The sequence below is a fragment of the Protopterus annectens genome, chromosome 13.part0 (genome assembly GCF_019279795.1).
Source record: "Protopterus annectens isolate FY-2018-M chromosome 13.part0, PAN1.0, whole genome shotgun sequence".
Classification (NCBI taxonomy): Eukaryota; Metazoa; Chordata; order Ceratodontiformes; family Protopteridae; genus Protopterus; species Protopterus annectens.
Window position 1 is genome coordinate 60,179,873 of NC_056747.1, and position 26,963 is coordinate 60,206,835.

Below are 26,963 nucleotides of genomic sequence, written 5' to 3' on the forward strand. Positions count from 1 at the left end.
AAACTTCAAATAAAGTGCCAGACACAACATTAAACCTATGGTTCTAAAACTTCAAATAAAGTGCCAAGCAAGGACATGGTAAACAGAACAGCTGATGGCAAATCACAGAGCCCAAGGAGAACAAGCGTTTTGTTGGAGAGCATAATTTAAGAACATGAGGTCTGCTCCTCCCTGTGACAAAGAACACCTGTGCTGTAGGTACTTCCATTGTGTTATTCAGTGAGGCTGGCTGAGAGTGAGAGGAACTGGGAAGGAAACGACAGGAAAGATGTGCTGCAGAAACACAATACCTACAGCTTAGACACAGCTAAGAAGAAAGACAAGACAAGTTTATAGTATAGGTGCAAGGAAAGTTAAACAGCAGCATAAAGTTCAGGTGCATTCAGGTAAGTGTTCATCTCCAGACCAAGCTGATGTTGGTTAGTGAACTTCTTAACAGCAAAGTTCAAATTTCTGCTTCTGTTATTTCAGTAATGAGCTCAGATTTTTTCCTTTAAAATTTGAAATATATAAACTCTAAAGAACTGTTTGCTATGCCATGAAATCAGAAAACATATTTGTTCAAATATAAACTTTTGTTGCATTAAACTGTAGCATGAGTTGTGTACTATGCAGTATGTGATACAAACACTGATTATGTGGAGGTAATCGAGGAAACAAAGACAGTGGGAGCTACATACAGCAATTTATAGGGAAACTTTGAACCCAGAGCAAAATGCAAAAATAATCAGATATTAGGAAAACTATAATTAGTATTTCAAGAAGGATTATTATTGGAGAGAAATTGTATAAACATAACATATTGCACTTATTCTAGAACCCACATTTAATGAAATACTTGATCTCTTGAGTCTTATCAATGTCCTCACTTCATTTTCCTGTTGTATTTATCAATAACCTATTGATTTTTATACTCTAAATTACAGTTTTTGCATTTTGTAATAGTGAACCAAAAAGTAGCACTTACCTTCCAGATGTGAAATTAACTAGTCTTGTAAAACTGTTTTAAAGAAAAATAAATCACACGGATGTGTATGCTTGTGCAGATGCAAGTTGAGTTTGCATGTACTTTAGTGATATTTCTGCATTTTACGTACACACACACATGCACACATATGCTAACTCATGCACAGGAGCACTGACATACATACACAAACAACCCCCCCTTGGAAGATCATTCAGCTGGTAACAGCACACAATACTGAAGTGTCTCTCACGTAAGACTGCAGAATGAATACCCGAAACTTTGAGATTTTAACAGCTTTGTTATCAAAACTACTTAAAGCTATTTAAAATCTCATTATCCATTATTACATAAAATATGAAATACTCCAACACAGATTTGCTTTTCAGGTTCAGCAGTACCCAAGACATTAATGTGTTTCTATGTGTGTGTCCTTACATTTTTGAATTTGTTTCCTTTTGTTATGTGATCTTTGGGAAAGATAATATAGTTTAACCCTGCGTTTTCTGTTAAAATTATTGTGTTTTAAATCTTAATGAAATTGAAATTAGGGAAGTCCACTGCATATGGGCAACTGCTCCTGCTAATAAATATATATAATAATGCATCTGTAGTATTTTAGTAACATCTGTTCTCAGGTTTTCTGATACCATGTATTGCATTCTACGTCTCTCTCTCTCTCTCTCTCTCTCTCCCTCACTTTCCTTCTCTTTCTCTGTCTCTCTATCATCCATTATATCATTCTTACTTGTTCTGTCACTGTCTCTCACTTCATGCTTTCTGTCTTTGTCTTTATCTGCCTTTCTTTGTTACTCCCTCCTCTCTCTCTGTCCAATGCTCCAAAAAAAGAATTCAGTGAAAGAGGCTGCAGAATCTTTTGTGACTGCTCTACCTGTTTATATCTCCCTTCCAAGCAGGTAAAAATCTGTTCAAGTCCATATTTAGTTATTAACTAAACTGAAAGTCTGTGCTATATCTAATGACATTTAGCAGATGAAAGAGTTATTTAAATAAGTGTTTAACTGGTGCCCATTTTGCTGTGTGTTAAAAAATGAACAGATGAATATCAAAAGGTGTGGAATGCTGTGAGTAAATCTAGGGAATGGTTTAGTAACAGATTGTTCCATCCTCTCAGATACAGAAACATGCAAGGTATGAAGTGTAGGACAGGAGGAACAAGCCAAATAAAATTATGCTTTAACACAGTTTAACCATATCTTACACAAATTACCTAAGATAGCAAAGATCAGATGGAACCTGCCTGGTTTTGTTTTGTTTGTAATTATCTAAGATAGCAAAGATCAGATGGAACCTGTCTGATTTTGTTTTATTTGTGTTTATTTATTTAACTGGGTAAGCCCACTAGGCATAACAGCCGCTTTTAAGGGGTGACCCAGGAGTACTATTTGGTTAAGTCTCTTGCTCAGAGTTATTCCTGAATGGGAAATTTAGAACCTCTGATTCATGCATTCATCCCACTGCTACACTTTGACTAGCTGATACAAATAAATGCAGTGATACTCTGCAGGAACTGGTCCTGATTGCTTTCTTCCACATCGGTCTTAGCATTACATACTAACAGGGGACTGCAGACAACATACAGCAGCAAAAGCAAGATTACTGGAAATAGAAACTGACCTACTTAAATATGAGTCGACTGTTCTTTGATGCTAGATTTGCTTCCTGTTTTCACTCTTTTGGAATTGTTTAGCATACCTAGAAGCCTTTACCGTAAAGATGACCAAGTCAGAATCAGTAATGTGTAGAAATAAAATTAACATTGGATTCACAAAGCCCTATCAGATAACGTCATACATTCTTGTACCGTCTGTGCTAGACGATCTTCTGGGAATTTCAGTCCGAATTAAACACTGAAGGGAGAGGAGTATAACGTTCCTCCTCCTCCCCACTTGCCTGATACTATTGTTTTTCCTAATCATATTGATCTTCGCCCTTTCACTTCAGCAGCCACAGACAAACAAGAGTTCATGCTATACGTAACAGACAGTCCGTTCAGTATGAGCTTCCATACTCATGTGAAATACATATGTCCACTGCTAAAAAGTACTAAAGTGGCATGAAGAAATTCAGAGTAGTAAACTGGCCATGATATTACTTGGAGATGGACCAGTGGTACTCCCATTCAGAACACAAAGAAACGAGGTTCTGCATTGAACCATAACAATTTACTTTCTCATATTACTGTTTCATCTGGATTTGCACAAGCATGTTGAACTGCAATTTTGTGCTCACTGAGCAATGCATCTCTGTTTGTATTTTTACTTTAAAGGTCTAGTATAGTGAACATAGGACAGAGGTATTTCATTACAAGACCCCATGACTGCTAATCTCTTACTTTTATCAGTGCATTATTACCAGCTTTCAGCAGATCCTCTCCAGTCTGGGTTCTTTGTTCTACCTATACGTTATTGGGTGATACCTTCAGACATGTTAAGTACCCCATGCTCACTGAAAAAATATCTACTAGTCCCTATGAAGTCACACTTTTTTAACTTTGTAGATCAAGTGGTCATTAAAGTTGGAGATTATTACATTCAGTTTTAGAGAACCACCCACAGTTTCACTAGCCTAAGCTCACAAATGCACAGTAACTGTTTCACAGAACTCTTGCCTTATGAGTGAAGCAATATCCAATGATACCTGCCAGTGCGAGCATCAGTCCAAAAACACTAATACATTGTTTAAAAACATTGTAAAACCTTCTAAAAATGCTTAGGAGAAGGATCAATACCAACCTCATAACCATAATACCAAAAAAGCCTTCTGAGAAGGGGGGAGCACTGCTAAGGAGGGATGTAAAACTTAAAACACATCCCATTACCACCGCAAAACATTCTACATCTATTGTACTTAGTAACAATTTTCTTATTGTTCTTTGAAGCAAAGAGTTTATACACTTTTTCCAGTTTATTCTGCCCTGAAGGAGTTTTTTTATATATATTTTTTGTCTGGCTCTGCTACTTTGTCAACATCCATTCTGTCTTTTTCCTCCTTGTCAAGCACATTGAAATAATTGTAAGTTGGCACTTGAAACAGTTTTCTTGAGGCAAGCTTCCTAGATTTACAGTTGGGGGCCTAAATCCTCAGGTGTGTTTGAATCATTCTGTCCTGATTCACTGCGCTGGACCTCACCATTTGAAGTCACTGCCTACTTCATGATCAGCCTGATGCAGAGACTGAAAGAGTAGTGGACCTACTTGACCACTGACATATGCTATCCACACTTTATACTTACAAGTGCTTCTGTGGCAGTAGCTTAGGAGAATCAAAGGCTTTTAAATTAAATTTCTGCTTATTAAGTAAAGCGGGAAAGTACCAAAAAAGTAGGAATACTGTTTAGAAAACAAATGTTTCATACCCCCAGTAAAGGCTTTCCATTTCTATGGGTGATATATAGGCAGAATCCTGATATACTTAAATGTCTGTTGCCATGAGAATAATTTTATCCTGTCACTTTACTGGTTTATGTACTTTGTGCATTCTTTGTATTGTATTCACTGTCACTTCATGTGTTTGTTATCTTAAGTACTCTGAATAAGTGGTCATATTATTGGCCCAAGACTGACACTGAAATTGGTCAGAAATGGTCAGTGCTCTATCCGGTTAACAAATTACATAAATAAACCCTGCATTAGTCAAAGGAATTCCTTGCCTTCCCCCAGTTTGTCAAAGATATCAGTGTCAAAATCCTGGGTGGCACATTCTGCTTGACTGGGGTTTAAGTGAGTGGTGCGCCCTTTTAGCTATAATAAAACCCTTCAGGTTAAAGCTTACCTGTCAATGTCACAGTAAGTCACTGTGGTGTCCCCCTCAGCATCTTCTCTAAGACTCACCAAACTTATTCCATGTATGATTGTCTGTTTTCACAATCTTTTTATTTATCCTGAAAAACAGAATGCCCTTCAGTTCTCCAAAACTGTTTCTAGAGACTGTCCATGTGGGTAGCCTGAAGTAAGATGGCTGATTCTATGAAAGCACTTTTGGCTGCTCATGAGTCAGTGCTGGTTTTATTTGGCTCTCATGAGTCAGTGCTGGTGTTATTTGGGTCTCATGAGTCAGTGCTGGTGTTATTAGGCTCTCATGAGTCAGTGCTGGTGTTATTAGGCTCTCATGAGTCAGTGCTGGTGTTATTTGTCTCTCATGAGTCAGTGCTGGTGTTATTAGGCTCTCATGAGTCAGTGCTGGTGTTATTTGGCTGCTCATGAGTCAGTGCTGGTGTTATTAGGCTCTCATGAGTCAGTGCTGGTGTTCTTTGGCTCTCATGAGTCAGTGCTGGTGTTATTAGGCTCTCATGAGTCAGTGCTGGTGTTATTTGGCTGCTCATGAGTCAGTGCTGGTGTTATTAGGCTCTCATGAGTCAGTGCTGGTGTTATTTGGCTCTCATGAGTCAGTGCTGGTGTTATTAGGCTCTCATGAGTCAGTGCTGGTGTTATTTGGCTGCTCATGAGTCAGTGCTGGTGTTATTAGGCTCTTATGAGTCAGTGCTGGTGTTATTAGGCTGAACCATCATCTCCAGTTCCAGTCTCTGTAAGGAGCCATATAATCATTTGAGTGAGGTTGCCAGTTTTGTTTTTAATAAATAAATCCGGTAGTGTGACAGTCAACTGAGCCTGCACCACAGTTCTTGTTAGAGCACAATCCTGATATCTATTGTGTTACTCAATCACACATTATTTCTGTTAAGTTCAATAGAAACTGAAGTGGAGCACAATGTGATTACAAACATACGCAGGCGGAGAGAGGAACGGAAGTACACTCGTAGCAGAAACATATCTTCCCACCAGGCAAAGCCTTAAAGAAAAGCTGTTTTCAATTTTAGGTTAGAATTTCCTGTAAAAAGGTGCACAATCACTTTGGCAAAATTTCAAATTCAATATTTTTGGCTACTACAGTAACTTGTCTAATTTTCTTTTAAAAAATCCTGCCACTATCTTCCAAATAATGCGAAGATAGAAACCTAAAAAACGTATTTCTTAACAAAATCATTATTTTCCAGTTAACAAACCAGCCCAATCTCTGTTTTGAATATCAACACACAATACCAGGTCCAAGTCAGCAAATGTATAATGATGGAGGTCTGGAGTGGCGTCCCCATCACACTCCAGTATTGTTAATAACACTAGCAGGCAGGACAGACAGGCACATTGACATCCGTTACTGCAGAATGACAGCTATTAATAGGTATAGCACACAGATACACACACACACACACACACACACACACACACACACACACACACACACACACACTACCAGATCTAAGTCAGCAAATGTGTAATGATGGAGGTCTGGAGTGGCTTCCCCTTCACACCCCAGTATTGTTTATAACACTAGCAGGCAGGACAGACAGGCACATTGACATCCGTTACTGCAGAATGACAGCTATTAATAGGTATAGCACACAGATACACACACACACACACACACACACACACACACACACACACACACACACACACGCACGCACACTACCAGATCCAAGTCAGCAAATGTGTAATGATGGAGGTCTGGAGTGGCTTCCCCTTCACACCCCAGTATTGTTTATAACACTAGCAGGCAGGACAGACAGGCACACTGACATACGTTACTGCAGAATGACAGCTATTAATAGGTATAGCACCACACACACACATACTGAAAGTGGAAGTTAAGCCAGAGCCAGGATTGCAGTACCCTTTTTTAGGGTGGATAGTACTCTATGTACCTGTAGAGTTTCAGCCTCTTGGCTTTTCCCCTTTTGGAGAAAATCCACTTTTCAGGGGTATTATTCTCTATGTAAAATTTGGTTGGACATGCATAGAGAAAGGTAAAAACAATAAATGGTCATACTGAAACTGGAAGTTAAGCCAGAGCCAGGATTACAGTACCCTTTTGTAGGGGGGATAGTACACACACACACACACACACACACACACACACACACACACACACACACACACACACACACACACACACACACCATAGATCCATGTTACAAAACCATTTCAAAAGTCTCATATAAGATTCTGCTGCAGCATTTAGCTCTGCTCTCTCTACCAAGAAACACAACACATTCGAGCAGAAAATCATCTGTTGGCTTTGCTGTCAACTCAGTGACTGGTGAGGAAGCAAAACAAGCAATAGTCAAAACACCACCGTACCTTGGTGCAGACAAGATCACCTAAAAGTTCCTTTGTAACACGTAACAGAGGCACACCGATACTTTCCCAACTTGTAATATATACCTTACTGAAGTTCATATGTGCTTAACCTCTGCAGGTTTTAAGCAGTGCCAGCTTCATTGCATGGGATCAAAATAGCACTGCATACTTTGACAAATGAAGTTTGCAGTTACACTTGTGTAAGTACAAATTGTGGGTTTTAGCTTAAATAAATATACTTTAGTTATCTAGTTTATATACATTTGTCTGGGGGCACTTTATTAATGTGTGCTCCAGACTTGGCACAGTTCTAGTTTCCTAGAATACTTTACTACAGCTACTTCAAGCGCTCAGAAATTTTTAAATTGACTTGCCCTGCACTTTTTTTTTAAACAAGAAACATCTTTATTTAATTATCACTCATGAAATAAGCAATCATACATTTATATAAATGGAAGCAAACCATATTAATATAATCTTAGTTGCAAGCATTATACATCACAAACCATACTGACATAATTTTAATTACAAACATTATACATCACTTATAATCTACCCAATAATTCTCAATCAAACTTTACATAACTCATTCATATCCTGCCTTCTTTTAAACCTCATTCCTCCCCTGCACGTATTGTTCCCACAATTCCCATTTTTTCCTATGTAGTTTACTCCTACCCTTTTCTAAAGATCCCAATTCCAGTTGTTTTATGTCTGTTACTATATTCACGTCTTCTAGTACAGTTGGTTTGGACTTTGATTTCCATTTTCTAGTAATTGCTTTTTTGGCAGCTGCCATAATTAGACTCAGCAAGGCCTTACTATGTCCAGGTAATTCAGATTCTGTATCATAGTTCAGAAAATAATTTCCCTAGTTACACCAATTTCCTGACCCAGTATCTCTGATATAGTTATCTGCAGGGAATCTTTAAAGTCTGCCAAATCATAACACTCCCAGAAAATATATTTCTAATTTCCTCTTTCTTCCCCATCACATCTCCAACATTTGCTGTCTACCTGATGAAAAATTCTCTGGAGTCTACTTGGGATATAAAAATATGTATGTAAACATTTCCAAGCAAAAATCCTAAATCTTCTAGATTTTGTTGTATATTTGGGAGATATACATATATCTTCCCATTGTTCCTTTGGGAATTGCTTATCCAATCTCCCTTCCAAATCCTTTCTTACCTCCTCTGATTCTTATAGTTATCATGCAATATTTATATGCACTACTAATTATTCCTTTTTTAACAGCAGCTTCTGTTCTAGATTCTACTAAAAACTCTACCAGTGCTGGTCTTTCATTCAGGACCCCCCTATTTCTTTCTCTTTGCCTGTACTCTGATATTAATCACTGATAGGGAAGGCAATCTCTAACCTGCAGTCCAAATTAATTCTTGCATCTTCCCGTTCTACCATCTTTCCCTCTCTAGCTATTTGCTCCCAATACCGTGGTTCCTTTGCTGGTTTTCTCCAATAAATTCCAGCCCCTCTTTCTTAATGTTTGTATCCCTAATTGCAGTCATCCCTATCAGCAGAATCTCCTTTCTCCATGCCTGTTTTGGCTTCGTTCTTGGAATACTTTCTGTTACTTTATAAATACAATATTCTGTATGATTATTGTTATTCTCCTTAAGGATGTGCATCCAAAATCGCAGTGTCTCCTTGTTTCTTGAGTTTCCCCATTTCATCATCATCATCACTTTCCACTCTGATTTATATATTTCTGCTTGTGCTGTGTATAGGAGCCTTATTCTTGTACAGCAGCACTTAAACATTTTCACTGGATACCTGTGTTATGTCTGGCAAGGGAATTAGAAAGGAAGACCAGAGAGAGCGAATCAAACCTTAGCCACAATGAGAGTGGTGAAGAGTATAATTCTTTGTACTCTTAACCACAGCTTCACTGGCTGCCTGATTTAAAAAAAAAACAAATCACTCGCTCCATCTTATACTACAGCTCACAAGCTAGTTGCACAGCATTTTATTTTGCATTGGTTTGTTTAGTGTTTTAATACATGGTTTTCTACAGACAATGTATGCGGAATTCACCCATCATTGACAGTGCTACATGACACTCATCGACCTTGGAATGTGCTTCTTATTAACGTCAGTATGAAATTAAAGAAAACCCCTGAATGCACCCTCAGATTATCTCACACCAGCACAGGTAAAATGACCTGAGCTCAACTGAGCTCTGTGGTGCTGCATTTACAGTCCTGCTACGGTATAATCTTGTAAGACACAGCTACCACTCCCATTACAAAGGCAGGGAATTTCAATGCTATCAGAGTTGGATAGGACGGGAGTGAAATGGGTACTTTGTATTTTACTACAGACAGGGTCTGACACCAGCAGCCTCTCTTCTCTGTGCAAATCACTGCATTCATTTAATGAGACCGAAGCTTCTGCACCATGCAGGCAGATTTGAACTGGATATACTGTGGTCTTATGACTCGCAAACATACTCAATAAGGCCTAGTTCTAGGTCTCAGAAGGCCAAGAGTTGAAATGCATTTATTTATTTATTTATTTACTTAATTTATTTCTGTTTGTTAAGTGCAACAGTACAGTGAGCTTAACACAGCCCCTGTTCAGTGGAGTACTAGAGAGAAAAAATCTAAAATAAGCCAATTTATAGGTAAATATTTTTTATTTAAAAATTGAAATTCGGTAGGAATATACATTTGTACAATATGTCTATTGTAATCAGCTAGGAGTGTGTACATCTGGAAAGACATCAGTACAATACTGTATCGAGACAACTGAAATGCAATTGTCTAGGTATACTTATACATAAAAAAAATAATGAAATGTTCCATGAGGTAAGTAGAAAGTTTAGGGTGGTACAGGATGGCAAAAAGGAAGGCAGTACAGGCGTGGTATAGCGAGAACATTGGAGAGTGATAAATCCATTGGGAAACAGGGAAATGTATGAGATTATATATTTGTCTGTCTAGGTATAATGGATTTTAGCTGCTGTGTGGCAGTGTGCTGGTAACATACACAGATGAAGAATTTGTGTATTATGTTATGCTTGGGTAGTGTTGTGTTATCCTAGGTGGTTCTTTCAGTTCAGCTATACATTTTGTAATGTTTGGGAGTGGGATAGTATTCCATTTGTTAGCAACATTGATCAAGAAGGGGTAATCTCCATACTTGTTAGGTGATTTAGTGGAATTTATGTGATTCTGATTTAGTAATAGTAAAGGTCTTATAGGGTTATATCTTTGTATTAGATTTGTCAGAATGGAGCATTTATTTGATGTATTTTGTTCTGAAGTTCAAGCAATTGAGTTTTTGTAGTGCCTGACACTGGTGAGACTGTTATGGTAGAGCTAGTAATGTTGTTATAACATCTTCTGAAGTTATGGAATTGAGTCTTTCGAAGATTAGTGAGAGCACTGGACACATGTAGGAGGGGTGGTAGTAATAGAGGCTGTGCAAAAGCCGTCAAGGCACTTTCCAACATATAATGTTTTTGATGTGCATAGCTTGCCCAATTTCTGTTTAGTCATCACATAATCTATATGAGTGTCTGTTGTCTTTGACCACATCTAACAGTTTGGTGTGTTCTGTATTGTCTATATATCTGCATTTTGACTGTTTGTATTTGGAAATTTGTCCTTCTTCTTGATTGTTGAAGTAGGTATGAATACATTTTTTGGGGGGAATTTACAAGAAATTGAGATTTGGCTAGCCACTGTTCAGGGACATTGAAAGATTGTCGAGTCACATTAAGTTCATCTGGAGGGAAGGCTCAGTAGATTAGGTTAAGGCGAAGTCTTTGGCATATTGCAACAGTGTAGCCTTTGATATGACTTTAATGCATTTTTTATGATGTGTCCAAACAGGAAAGAGAGTGGTATGAATACATGAGGCAGTCCAATTGAAAATGAAAGACAGGTTGATGTGGCAGATGGCCATTTTACACACTGTGTTCTCTGAATGAGGTTACACTGAACCATGCAACGAATTTGCAGTTTGGATCTAGATTGCCTATTCTGTCCAGACATTTATGATGGGATATTGTGTCAAAGGCTTTAGGGAGATCTAAGGATATAACAATTACATATAGGTCTTGGTTTAGATGGCAGTTTATGAGTTCTAGTAAAGAGAGAGTAAGTCAGACTTTGGGTCAAAATCTATGTTGAGTGTTTAAGCTTAGACTGTTTTTGGTTTAGTAGTTGACAAGTTATTTATATACTTTCCAGAATGTGAGTCAGGCAACAGTATGGCTATAGGCCTTTAGTTAACTAATTCAATAAAAGTGGCACCTGTGATGTCCCCAGTCTGGGACAGTAATCCAGGAGCCTGAATCCTCACCACTGGTACTGCAGAGGGATGTTCACTTGGAACAAAAATGGATACACCCAGTATTTCCAGATGAAGCTCTCTGCATCAAGCACAATTTCCCTTAAGAGCACACAGGGAACAGACTCAGTCTGGGGTCAGGGTTTCTCTATCTGTCTCCCTCCAGGTCCTCAGTAAGACTTCCAACTGGCACGACTATAGAGTTGAGACCCCAGCAGAGTGTCCAAGCCAAGTTCTCCACCACTCTCTTTGTGAAACCAGTGCTTCATGCCCCTGCACCAACTCCAAGCAGCACACACACACACACACACACACACACACACACACACACACAAAACATCTTTGAGATCTGATTTTCACACACACATACACACACACACACACACACACACACACACACACACACACACACACACACACACACACACACACACACAAACACCTGAGAAAGGCTGGTACAGATTTACTAGCTATGCCCCCTTCTGCACAGACTATAAGGTAGTTACTCCACCACCAGACACTCCAAAGTTAGCTACTCCAAGACTCTTACAAGGGTACCCAGTTATACTGAATGAAATTAATATTAATGCAAATGGTAGTTTGACCAACAGCAAGGATTTCACCAGATATATATAAATGCTCAGCTGTTAAAATATTATCTAAAAGACCAGCCACAAAGAAAAGTTTAAATATCTTTAATAATAAGAAAAGAACATGAAAATACTAAATTTCTATTTACAAAAAACACCAGAGTTTCAAACACAGGAAATATTAAAAATAACACAAGTAGACATGTTCACACAGTTACAGAAAAACAATACTTAACTAATCTCACTATGCTTTTCTGACTGATGTAAAGAATCATTTTTCCCTGGTTACTTACTAGAGCAAGGCAAGATGAAGTAGGTGAGATATCCTTCTTTGGCAGGTTATAAAAACAGAGTGCTCTGAAACTTCAGTCTCACCTAGTATTAAACATTATTTTTAGTGATGGATTACAGAATGATATCACATACATCTGGTCATCTGACTTCTGGTTCCCATGCTTCTTCCTTTGGTAGAAGCTGTCAGGCTTCAGCACTTACGTGTCAATTATGCACACACAAACAGAGCCTTGCTGCAGCTCCTGGAAGTCGTAAACAATTTCAAACTTCCACCCTTCCACAGCAGCAATCAGTTCACCATAATGACAATGCAGGAAGCTTCTTAGTACAGACATTTTGTCTTTGGCTACATTGAGCACTGTAAGATGCAATCTTTATGGCCTAAGGAAGGTAATTTAATTTCAAACTCTTCTCTTCCAGTATCCTCTGTTAATATATATATATTTAAACAGGTACAATAATACATGTATATTTCTTTTTCTGTCCATCAGGGCAAACTGTTGGTACATTTTTAACACAAGCAGCTTTACAAATACATTTTTCAATGCAAGCATCTTTACAAATCAATTTGATATACAAATGACATATACTTCTTTACAAAATTCTAGCTAGCTGTGCTGGCATATGTTGCACATCCACTGCCCTACTTCTCCTGGCATACCTAGCAATCCCTCACATCATCACAGTACCTTTGTGCAAAGATAAGGTATACGATTGTTTCCATCATTTAAGAACATTTTAATATATTTATTTATTTATACAATTTGTTACATTTTATAATTTTATAAGTTTTATTTGTTAAACCAATTTGAAAGATTTGTTATGGAATAAACAATCAAGTCAGCAGCCATATTGAGGAAGTCATGTAATACATTATCAGAAGATGGAATTGTTTTTAAGCTTCTTTAGTAACTGATACTGTGAAAAAAATGTATTTCTAAAGCATAGCATTCATGTTAAAAAGATGAGCAGTGCTGTAGCATGGACAAGAATATATCAATGCAATGAAAATTGAAAGACAAGGCCCTGTTGTAGCTTGTTTCATAGAGATTTGGAGAAGATTGACTTTGTTTACCTGGTTTAGTTATGTTAGGTTTAAGATTTGTCCTACAGGTTATATGCAATTTAATTTGCCTTATCTTTGTGAATCATCTTTTTGGGTACATTTCAGGCGGCACTGTAGTTCTGTAGAGTGGATGAGGTTTCCACATTCTCCATGCAATGTCTTTACATTTTATCATATGTTTAGTGTCAAATGTTAACCATGATGTGGATGTAGCTTTTAGTTTCTTTTTACATATTGGTGCCATGTTTGGAAATGTCTGGTTGAAGTGCTGCACTATATCATCTGGGGAGATGTTAGGGTGTCCAAATGCATTAACACATTACTGAGGAGTGCTATTTGATTTTACTTTTGGAGTAAACCCATATGCATTACAATATTTTGGTTAGTTTTGCTCTTTACAGTTTATGTATAGATGGTGGTGACTGCATATTGTGTATTGATGCATATCCCAGGATGAAGCATTTTGAAGATGGTTAATAAGTATCTGGACAAAGATGGTTTATTTGACTGCTGCATTATCTGTTTTGCTCAACTGAGATACATCATCCATGAAGATTTACTGATGTGCATGCCTTTTGTAGAGTAGAAGACACTAGAAAAGTGGCCCATTCTATGCTGAAATCACTTAATATCAGTAGGTTTTGTTTTATATTAGTATCAGTCCGTAAGAGTATGTCTTCTAGTACTGAAATATTACAAGGTGTTCTTTTAGGGGAGATGTTGATGGCTAAGATAGGAAGATAATGTCAGTTATTTAATTCAGTATTGAGTGCTCTGGCATTGCAAAGTCTGGAGTGGTTAGTATATTTCAAATAGAGTAGCCAAGCATCCAGCCTTTAAGGTTTTGTGTTTCCCAATTACATTATACCCTGGTGGAATTATAACTTCTTATGTAATGTTAGGTTCTGTTTGTGACACAGGCAATATCTGGTTTATTTGTTTGAATCTACCCATATAAGTCCGATGATTTAATATATATGTCTCTTATGTTGATGCAACAGTTTTAGGGTGTTACAATGGTTCAATGAAATGAATGTGTTGGTTACTTCAGGGATAGTGTTTAAAACCTGGATTTGACAGCTTGTCTCCTGATAGCAGGGTATTTACAAACAGGGAGAGGGGTTTTGGAAATGGGGATGGAAAGGGAGAAGCTGCTATTTAAGGTAAGAGACTGGAGGATACATGCTGTCATTCTAGGGGGCTATTTAAGGTAAGAGACTGGAGGATACATGCTGTCATTCTGAGGGGCTATTTAAGGTAAGAGACTGGAGGATACATGCTGTCATTCTGGGGGGCTATTTAAGGTAAGAGACTGGAGGATACATGCTGTCATTCTGGGGGCTATTTAAGGTAAGAGACTGGAGGATACATGCTGTCATTCTGGGGGCTATTTAAGGTAAGAGACTGGAGGATACATGCTGTCATTCTGGGGGCTATTTAAGGTAAGAGACTGGAGGATACATGCTGTCATTCTGGGGGCTATTTAAGGTAAGAGACTGGAGGATACATGCTGTCATTCTGGGGGGCTATTTAAGGTAAGAGACTGGAGGATACATGCTATCTATCATTCTGGGGGGCTATTTAAGGTAAGAGAATGGAGGATACATGCTATCATTTTGGGGGCTATTTAAGGTAAGAGACTGGAGGATACATGCTATCTATCATTCTGGGGGGCTATTTAAGGTAAGAGACTGGAGGATACATGCTGTCATTCTGGGGGGCTATTTAAGGTAAGAGACTGGAGGATACATGCTGTCATTCTGGGGGGCTATTTAAGGTAAGAGACTGGAGGATACATGCTGTCATTCTGGGGGGCTATTTAAGGTAAGAGACTGGAGGATACATGCTGTCATTCTGGGGCTATTTAAGGTAAGAGACTGGAGGATACATGCTGTCATTCTGGGGGCTATTTAAGGTAAGAGACTGGAGGATACATGCTGTCATTCTGGGGGGCTATTTAAGGTAAGAGACTGGAGGATACATGCTGTCATTCTGGGGGGCTATTTAAGGTAAGAGACTGGAGGATACATGCTATCATTCTGGGGGGCTATTTAAGGTAAGAGACTGGAGGATACATGCTATCATTCTGGGGGGCTATTTAAGGTAAGAGACTGGAAGATACATGCTGTCATTCTGGGGGCTATTTAAGGTAAGAGACTGGAGGATACATGCTGTCATTCTGGGGGGCTATTTAAGGTAAGAGACTGGAGGATACATGCTATCATTCTGGGGGGCTATTTAAGGTAAGAGACTGGAGGATACATGCTATCATTCTGGGGGGCTATTTAAGGTAAGAGACTGGAAGATACATGCTGTCATTCTGGGGGCTATTTAAGGTAAGAGACTGGAGGATACATGCTATCATTCTGGGGGTCATACCATGTTGAGCTACACTGAAAGAAAAGCTCAATAAACACAAGTAGGTAGAATCTCTATCACACTGTCACTTTATCATGGATTTTTTAAAACCCTGGCATTCTCACATGCTCTTGTAACCTTAAACTGAAAACTGTGACAAATCAGTGATAATCTATTTATGTCCATGCAGTCACCATCACAGGACTTAATAAGTACCTGCTATGGCACACTTTTTTATTTTTACCGGTAGATGGACTGAATTATAATGGCTCCTTTTAAGTCAAACCTTGTTGCAAAGAATGAAAAAGTAAACATAAATCAATTAAATTTTTACATAGTGAAGTATTTAGGACTTATTAAAACTCATGCAAAACTAATACTTATAAAACTTACAGTAGCATCAAAAACATATCTTGAATAATACACAGACATGCACACTCACACACACATGTGCATACACACATACACACACACACACACACACACGCACGCACACACACGCACACACACACACACACACACACGCACGCACGCACACACACACACACACGCACACACACACACACACACACACACACACACACACACGCACACACACGCACACACACACACACACACACACACACACACACACACACACACACACACACACACACACACACACATTACAGTGGCAGTACTAGCCACCTGGTGGTGTAAACCTTGGCTCTAGATGATTATCACTGTTGAAGTGTACCCCAGCTCCATGAACAGAAATGGGAAATGATGGATTGAGTTTTGATGGAGTGGTCTGTTGATTAAGTAAGGGTAACCCATATATATATATATATATATATATATATATATTTATATGTATAGATATATATATAGATAAATACACACACAAATAATATAGATACCATCCTGTAAACAGAACAATGAAACTTTTGGGAAAGCTTAAAAAGGATATGAGAAAAAAAGATACAGTAAAATCACAATTCACTATTGAGAAAGTTTGTTAATACATTTCTAAAACTTTAAAGAGTAAGAAGGGATATAACATCATCTAGAATAGATTACACATCTGTATCTCCACTGTAACTAGTGTTTTTACTGTTTCCCTCTTGCTGCAAGCCAGTCCTGATCTGGCATGTTGTATCTTACAACATACCCTGACATTTAAAGAAAAAACACTGCAGATCTTTTCAAAATGTAACAGAAAACTAAAATACATAGCCTTAAACTAGAGTCTTAGCTACCATTTTTAGTGTATTGTGCTTTCCCCCTGTCTGGTGTCCCTCTCAACTTTAAGTTGAGGAACAAAAAAAGCCGTCTCATACTTGAGGACAAAAAAAAAACAATACTCTCTTTAAAAAGTCACATTACGGGCATTAAAAAAAAAAAAACATTTTCTCCTTTTCCTTTTAAACCGTAGCGAACTTCCTGCTACATTTGTAGGAAGTGGCTCCCTACAGTTTATACTACAGACAAAGTACTGATCATAAATGCAATATTTGCATTCAGCACAAACTTCCTGCTACATTTGTAGTAAGTGGTTCCCTACAGTTTATACTACAGACAAAGTACTGATCATAAATGCAATATTTGCATTCAGCACAAACTTCCTGCTACATTTGTAGGAAGTGGTTCCCTACTGTTTATACTACAGACAAAGTACTGATCATAAATGCAATATTGGCATTCAGCACTGAATGCTGTAATGCAGTAAGGACTGAGTTCATGCCTCGTAACACTTTGCACCAGGAGTGGCTGCCCCTTCACCCCAACCTAGCTACATCTCTGCCTTAAACACCATAATATCATATAAAGAGTGAATAAGTCTATTTTTGAGAGTTTGATTTTTTTTTTCAGACAAAGTTTTGTAATAGGTGGCAAAAGCGGTGGCAACGCGAGGAATAACAGCCAATACACACCACCTTGATGGTGTTAACATGGTTTATAGGTTACTGCTGGACCCACATCCTATCCTGCCCCCTATTCATTGGCAGTGTAGTAGTGATTCAGCCAGGTCATTAGGCTCTAGGAGGGTGTTAGGGTTTTTATGTTTTTTATATTGTTTCCATTTTCTGTCCCTTTGGTGCAAGGCTAGTTTAGTATCTTTTGATAACCATGGGCAGGGATTGGTTTTGATGCATTTGGTTCAAGGGGAGGCTTGTTGACTGAGAAGGGTTAGGAATGAGAGGTTAAAGTGGGAAACAGCATCATCTAGAGGAAGTTTTTTTAGAGGGGACCAGTCAGTATGCTTTAAGCATTTGGAGAAAGTTAGAGGGTTGAAAGAGGAGAGGTTGCAGGTTTGGATGTAGTGGTGTTGTTTATGCAGTGGAGATGGGATATGGTCGGCGAAGGCTGGTAGGTGATTGCTAAGAGGATCAGGTAATGTTCCAGCTTGGGTGATAAGGTTTGGGTGAGTTGTTAGGATCTAGTCAATGATGGTACCAGAGATACCATCTTTATTTGGTCTGGTTAGAGATTGTATTAGTCGGGAGAAGTTGTACAGGTTGATTGTGTGGGGCGGGGCTTCAGAGTTAAAAGTATTCCAGCTGATGTTGGTATCACCGAGTATATAGGTTTCATTTTTTATATTGGAGGAGAACCAGGACAGGATGTTTCCAAGAGTTTTGATATTATCACCAGGGGGGATATAGAGGGCAGCAATACATATGGACATGTGGTTGTTTATTTTTAGTAAACCTATTATAATTTCAGCATTGGCAAAGGTTGGTATTTTATTGGAGTAGGGAGTTCTGGTATGGGAGGTGGGGTAGATTATTGCTACTCCACCTCCTTTTTTGTGGGCTCTGTCATTGTGAATGATTTGGAAACCTGGTAGTAGGATTTTGCTATCTTTTTATATAGGTTTTCAGCCAGTTTTCAGAAATGGCAGTAATGTCAGGGTGGTTATGGGAGAGCCAGGCATGGAGGTTAGGGATTTTCTTTTTTAGGCTTTGTGCATTAAGTGTTGTAAGGTGAATGCACTTTGAGTTTGTTGGTTGAGTGGAGGGTTTGGTGAGATTGATGTTAGGGATGGGTCCAGGGTTGGGTAGGATGTCGCCGGCTAGTGAGAGAGAGATGTGGTGGAGTAAAAGAGCGAGGCAGTGTGTTGGGCAGGGGTAGCTTGGGTTGTGTGAGAGTAGTGATTTTCTGGTACCACATTTAAGAGGGGAGTACAAGGGGGTTGAGTAGGGAGCACTTTTTGTTTGAAAAAATAGACTGGGTTAGAGGTAAAGAGTTCATGTGAGTTGGATGAGTAGGATGGGAAGTGAGGTTGATGGTAAGATGTAGTGGAGTGTGTGTGAGAGTTATGACAAGGGTTGGGAAAAGTGTGAGATAGGTAAGAGAAGAGAGAGAGATTAGTAGGGCAAATGGGGTTATAGAGAGAGATGCTATGTAGAGCATTGTAGGAGGTGTGGATGTTTGGGTGATTTATATCTACAGGTGAGTGGGGTTTGGCTTTGGTGTATTGTGATTGGAGAGGTGTTGGATGGGGAGGAGTCAGGGGATATATAAAAGTACAGGTAGTGGGGGCAGGTGGTATTTGGGGGATGGTTAGGGGAGTGGAGTGAGCCCAAAGGGCGAACTGAGCGGGTTACACCTTCTGGGAGGAGCAGCAGTCACCAAACAGAAAACAATCAGTGAGAAGGTTAGGAACTACAGAAATAGGGTAGCCTATAATTTTGGTTTGAATGTTACCTTTTTGTTTTGTTTTTATTATTTATGCACCAATGGGGAGCTGCAGTTCACTGAGAAGTAGGAAAATAATGTAGTTATGCAAGGGGTTTTAGTAAGGGGCATGCAGTAAGTGCACACTATAGAGGGATGGCCCGTGGGACAGACAGAAACAGAGTGTAGTCAGGCAGAAGTTTTTAGTATTTAAAGATGGAGCCACAGCTCAGGGGAGGAATAAGTAAACTCTCAAGACGAAGAGGGAGGGAATAGACAGGACTGACAAGGCAGGGAAGCTTACAATAAGATTATGTTAAGAGACCGAGAGAAGGGGTGGGGGGCTAAGAGCCTGTGCTTGCAGAAAGCTGTGAGAAAACAGGTTTGACAGGGCTAGGAAACTTGCACTAGAATTATGTTAGGAGAACAAGAAAAGGGGGGGCTATGGACCAGGACTTGGAGAAATCTGTGAGAAGAGAAAAACAATCAACCAGCCTGCCCAGGTAAGTACCTAAAGGTGTCTGTTTATCTGTGTGAATTCAAAAGCAGATTTAGTAGAGCATCAGGGAAGTAGAATATAAAATAAATGTAAAGCTTTGGGAAACTGTATTTATTTGTTACAATAAATGGGAAAATAAAATATAAGAATATAAAAGAAATGTGATATACAAGATAAATTAAATATAAGCATATAAAATAAATGCAAAGCTTTGGAAAACTTTATATATTTGTTACAGTAAATGGGATAAAAAGGGAGGGGTTCCATACATAGCAGTAACATTTTTGAATTCGGAGTCAGCTCTACCGTTGTGCATTATTTTGCTCTAGCACAAAGATATGCAGCATGACTCTGCAGGGCTGGCTCCGTGGCCATCCAGTATGTTAATGAAGCAGTGAGGGGGAGAGGCATATCCTGATTACCATGTGCTCTTAACATCTGAAGCGCCTACAGGAAGGCATCTGTATGCTAAGTGATTCAGGAAACAGTTTGGGCATGTAGATCAGCATAGCCAGTCCCACCACATTGCAGTAATGAACATGGCCAAGCATTTAATGTAGTATGGGGATAGGTGTGGGGGGGGGGCACTAAACACCAGACAAACTACAATTGTGCCATCATTGCACTAACAAAAGTACAGGGATCAGTGAGCGGCAGGAAACATTAGCCACCAGGGAAAATACACCTATACCTTAACAGCACCTGCAACAGAAAGGGATTGGGGGTGGGGGAAGCACTAGGCATCAAGGATAGTACAGTTGTGCCTTAGCAGAACTTACATTAGTATATGGATAAGGGTGGGTGCGGAGAAGCACTAGCCTCCAGGGAGTACTGTAAAGTCCTGTGCATTAATGGCACTTACAGTAGTATGAGGATCTCGGCAACAACTCAGGGACAGTTATGGGAATTGACTATGTCCATGGGGGGAGGGTTGTACTTGAATACATGCTTGTGTGTATGGGACAGTGACTGAGGGGGGATGCCTATGGCTACATGATGCAGCCACAGCAGTTAACTACAGTGATGTGTAGGTCAGCAGAGACGTCACAGTAGTAACTGCAATTCAGATACATGCAAATTACATGATAATCATCACAGATTACATGTCTCTCAATTGCAAAATACAGCACTGTGGGGACAGGACAAGCCATACGCTCCAGCTAGAATCTTTCATGAATCCCCAGGACTGCAGCAGTCATACAGGTGTAACAACTGACAATAAGTTTCTGCAACAATACTTAAAGAGAACAATATGCTAAGCAACTTTTAAACTGAACTCAAAGTGGATGAGTTTGAAGAAGTTGTAAAAGAAAATACCACCAGGTAGTAAACAAGTTGAGATGAGTAACTAAATTATGCACAGCCCAGGCAGTATTCTAGCCCAGAGTCAAGGTAGTAGACACCACTACATGGTTTGTTGTGTTGTCTGACTATTTGTAGCTTTAGCCTGAATCGTATGCACGTTTCTTACTGGGTTTAGTGTTCTGCCTTCAGTGCTGATAATGTCACAATAGCAGTGAGAATGGCTGATACATCATTGCATTTTACTGCGTAAAACTGTATGCTTTATCTTGCATATAAGTGTGTACTCGACCTGTACTACCTAAAACTATATGCTTTGTCATACACATAATTGTTTTGTCTAGCCAATCTGCTACTGTTAGCAAACTCCTGCAGAACTGTACCATATTTCACTGTAACTATGAACGGAACCACTTACTAGTATTAGTAGGGAAATGTTACATTGTTATTAGTGAGAGCAATTAACTCACAGTCATCTGCCTGTGTTTTTAAAAGTGTTTACAGTTCATTGCTGACAATGGGGAAATGTTACATTGTTATTAGTGAGAGCAGTTAACTCACAGTCATCTACCTGTGTTTTTAAAAGTGTTTACAGTTCATTGCTGACAATGGGGAAATGTTACATTGTTATTAGTGAGAGCAGTTAACTCACAGTCATCTGCCTGTGTTTTTAAAAGTGTTTACAGTTCATTGCTGACAATGGGGAAATGTTACATTGTTATTAGTGAGAGCAGTTAACTCACAGTCATCTGCCTGTGTTTTTAAAAGTGTTTACAGTTCATTGCTGACAATGGGGAAATGTTACATTGTTATTAGTGAGAGCAGTTAACTCACAGTCATCTGCCTGTGTTTTTAAAAGTGTTTACAGTTCATTGCTGACAATGGGGAAATGTTACATTGTTATTAGTGAGAGCAGTTAACTCACAGTCATCTGTCTGTGTTTTTAAAAGTGTTTACAGTTCATTGCTGACAATGGGGAAATGTTACATTGTTATTAGTGAGAGCAGTTAACTCACAGTCATCTACCTGTGTTTTTAAAAGTGTTTACAGTTCATTGCTGACAATGGGGAAATGTTACATTGTTATTAGTGAGAGCAGTTAACTCACAGTCATCTACCTGTGTTTTTAAAAGTGTTTACAGTTCATTGCTGACAATGGGGAAATGTTACATTGTTATTAGTGAGAGCAGTTAACTCACAGTCATCTGCCTGTGTTTTTAAAAGTGTTTACAGTTCATTGCTGACAATGGAGAACTGTTACATTGTTATTAGTGAGAGCAGTTAACTCACAGTCATCTGCCTGTGCTTTTAAAAGTGTTTACAGTTCATTGCTGACAATAGGGAAATGTTACATTGTTATTAGTGATTATTATTGTTTTTAAAAGTGCATATGGCTCATTTAATATCCAAAGACGCTGACATTTATTTACTTCATGTTAGAGCATTTTGCTGATCGCTACAATTACATACATTATGTAATTCTATTAGCATATACTGCTTTAGCTACACTATATGTACTTATTTTATCGTAACCACTGCCTAATATTGTACTATCTATGCAAAACTGCTTCCCTAATACCTAATTTGCTAGAGATATGTTTTTCAGATTTTAATGCCGTTAACCTACTGTGGTCATCCTCCTGGTTTAATCTCTCTACTCTCCTTTTACCATTACTAATCCAGTTGCACCCCCCCCCCCTTCTGGTCCCATAACCTTCTCTACACTATTATCCCCTTTCAACTGTACAGCTGAACAGCAGTTATTCAAAACGCACTGTGCTGTAAAACAACTACTGGCTCCTATCTGTTTTTTATTTCTCCTTTTTCTCTTAGCCTCACTGGCACTGGAAAAGAAAGCATTTTGCTTTTAATAACAGATTGCTAACCGCACGATCTGTCACTCCCCTTGGCACAGTAATAGTGAACTCCCTGAAAAGACCTACGAGAAGTTTTATTTCTCTTGAGCCAAACAGACACGGTCCTGCTGCTTCTTCACTGAACCTAATAAAAATTAGGGATTATACTGATTCCCTTCTAGTTCTAAGACACTGAACCTAATAAAAAGTAGGGATTATACTGATTCCCTTCTAGTTCTAAGCCACTGAACCTAATAAAAAGTAGGGATTATACTGATTCCCTTCTAGTTCTAAGCCACTGAACCTAATAAAAAGTAGAGATTATACTGATTCCCTTCTAGTTCTAAGCCACTGAACCTAATAAAAAGTAAGGATTATACCAATTCCTTTCTAGTTCTAAGCCACTGAACCTAATAAAAAGTAGGGATTATACTGATTCCCTTCTAGTTCTAAGCCACTGAACCTAATACAAAGTAAGGATTATACCAATTCCTTTCTAGTTCTAAGCCACTGAACCTAATAAAAAGTAGGGATTACACTGATTCCCTTCTAGTTCTAAGCCACTAAACCTAATAAAAAGTAAGGATTATACTGATTCCCTTCTAGTTCTAAGCCACTGAACCTAATAAAAAGTAAGGATTATACCAATTCCTTTCTAGTTCTAAGCCACTAAACTTAATAAAAATTAGGGATTATACTGATTCCCTTTTAGTTCTAAACCACTGAACCTAATAAAAAGTAGGGATTATACTGATTCCCTTCCAGTTCTAAGCCACTGAACCTAATAAAAAGTAGGGATTATACTGATTCCCTTTTAGTTCTAAACCACTGAACCTAATAAAAAGTAGGGATTATACTGATTCCCTTTTAGTTCTAAACCACTGAACCTAATAAAAAGTAGGGATTATACTGATTCCCTTCTAGTTCTAAGCCACTGAACCTAATAAAAAGTAGGGATTATACTGATTCCCTTCTAGTTCTAAGCCACTGAACCTAATAAAAAGTAAGGATTATGCCAATTCCTTTCTAGTTCTAAGCCACTGAACCTAATAAAAAGTAGGGATTATACTGATTCCCTTCTAGTTCTAAGCCACTGAACCAAATAAAAAGTAGGGATTACACTGATTCCCTTCTAGTTCTAAGCCACGGAACCTAATAAAAAGTAGGGATTACACTGATTCCCTTTTAGTTCTAAACCACTGAACCTAATAAAAAGTAGTGATTATACTGATTCCCTTCTAGTTCTAAGCCATTAAACCTAATTAAAGGAGGGATTATACTGATTCCCTTCAAGTTATAAACTAACTAAACTGTTTAATCTGTTTAACAGGCACACAGCTTGAGAACTCCCCAGCTTTAAATGAGACGACTCTTTCTTTTACTTTCTAATTGGCAAAACCCTCTCAATCAACTATCCCCACTTTGGAGACCTCCCTCTATTTCCATTAGATGACCTAGTCCTGCCTTAGTCAGGAGTGGCGTTAGGTCAACTGGCGCCTTAAGCAAAAGGGCTCCACAGCACCCCCCCACCACCACACTATCTGGTACCTCCAACCTGGTCTACCTACACCAAATAAATACTGGAAAATTGCCCCTACCAGAGCGGCGCCCTAGGTGGCTGCCTAGTTGGCCTATTCCTAAGGCTGGCTATGAGTCTTGACACACACAAACAGATAATTTTAGTTAATTAAACTATGTTTTTTTCTGTAAGTCATGGTGGTGCAATGGTAGTGTTGTCGCCTCACAGCAAGAGGTTGTCCCTTTGGATTCTCGGCTGGAACACCTTCTGTGTGGAGTCTGCATGTCCTCCCTGTGGTTGAGTGGCATTTGAAAGACATGCGTGAATGGGCATGCCTTCGTTGAAGGTTGGATATTGGGTTGGCACCTCGGCACCATAAAAAAATTGACTGCCAATCATTAGCGAACCAGAGTTCCGCTGTGGCGACCCCTAACCAGGAAAAGCCGAAAGAAGAAGAAACTATGTTTTTCCTCTGGAGCAAATTTGTTTAAGATTGCCGGTCTATAGCATACATTTTGTTACCTTGCATTTCCTTTACTGATTGTTTTTTTTTTGAGCTCACGTTTGTCAGGTCAGCCGCTCTGTTCCACCCTTGTGTCACTCCTCTCCCTTACCCTTCTGCAAATTCCTGCCCTCCCCCACTTAGTCTAAATTTATACACTAACCCTAATTTGCCCCTCCCTTCCTACTCCACCTCATCTTCTTCCTCTCTCCTTCCAATCAACACTTACATTTCTGCCGACCTACCTCTCCTCCTCTAACTACTTACTCCTACCAATTGAAACACTCTCTTAGACACAACTATGCTCTACTGCTCACCTTCTACCTCCCACAATACTTCACCCCCTCACACTAAATCAGAAACACTTTATTCTCCATTTCCCTAATCCATTCTCTCCCCTTCCACTGCCTCCTTACTAACTTTTCCTTTAAACACAACTGCACACTTCCATCCCTATTTAACTCTTCAGCTTCCATCGCTCTTACCCCCTTCCTCCTAAATCACGCTTCTCTTCTATATCATTACCCCTCTCCATCTGCTACTCTCACCTCTGCACCTGTCACACTGAATTACATTCTAGAAACATGCCTCCCACTCTTTCACACCCACTAGGACACACAGAAACTCTCTACACTATCTCCATAACACCATATCTATTTAACCCATATAACCCATTCCTACACAAGATCAAACTTATCTTCCACCCATCTCACCCCCTCAAAACTAAGCCCAAATACTACACCTACAGCTCTAAAATTCGCACACTATTACACATCACCAAATGTATATTCTTATCTGGAGATATTCACCCTTCTTCTCCTCCCCCCTTCAGAACACCATTCACACCCCCCCATCTCTACCTCACCCATGTCTTCTACCAAATGCCTAACCATATACTCACTAAATATTCACAGCCTTCTCAACACAATCTGTGAATTTCACACCTGGACTGCCCATTACTCACACAACTTAATAACTCTCACACAAACTAGGCTTAAACCCCACATCACTGACAACGTAATGCTTCCCCCAGGTTGTAATATTTTCCACTTGGACAGGGCCCACAAAAAAGGAGGAGGTGTAGCTATAATTTATTTGGACCAACTTAACCTACCCCCTCTGTCCATTTCTCTTCCTAACTTACACACTGCTGCACTCTTAATAGTAAACTGCAAACTCAGCAATCACAAAAAATAGCCATTCCTGCACTGTATATCCCCCCCCAGGTAATAACATCCCCATTCTTGAACATATTCTATCCTGGATCACTCACTACATTTTATATGAAACAATAATCCTGGATGATATGGACATTGACTTGCAGACTTTGACCAAGATACCCCTCAACAAATTAGACCTCATAAATACAAAGAGTGCAATAGTCTCACTAATGTCAACCCTGATGAGTTCAACAATAGACTCTCTTCCATTAATTGCTTCTTCCTAATAAACCTACTCCTGACATTCTCAATTCTCTTGCTCCCATTAGAAAAAATCAAAATAGAATCCCTCTTCAAAAATTGGCTTGCTCAGTCTAGACACTATTATGCACAAGAGGGATAATGCTTGGAAAAGCTGGATAAAATCGAAATCACCCATCTACCACCAAACCTATAAAGAACTCCACAACCTTACTAAAAAAACATCTCAACAATGGTAAAAAAAATTCTACCTAAAGCCTAAATCAAACCCTCATAATAATACCAAAAAAATTCTGGAACACTATTAACAAGATTATCTACTCAGGTAACCCCAGTACACCTAACTCTTGCCCTAACAACTTTCCCCCCTAAAGCCGCCTCCATTCTCAACTCTTATTTCATTGACTCGCATCAGCAAACGTACCAGGAATAGCCACACTACTGAGTTACAATTT

The 26,963-nt window shown here is 39.0% G+C and overlaps 1 protein-coding gene across 1 annotated transcript in view; it reads left to right on the top strand.

The window, feature by feature from the left end:
- The first annotated feature begins 252 nt into the window (after window positions 1–252).
- The window catches only part of TMPRSS9 (transmembrane serine protease 9), a 528,210-nt gene continuing 501,499 nt past the window's right edge, over window positions 253–26,963 (top strand). Inside the window, exon 1 of the mRNA XM_044090621.1 lies at window positions 253–386. The gene's annotated coding sequence lies outside the window, so the exon portion shown is untranslated. The remainder of the gene's footprint in view (window positions 387–26,963) is intronic.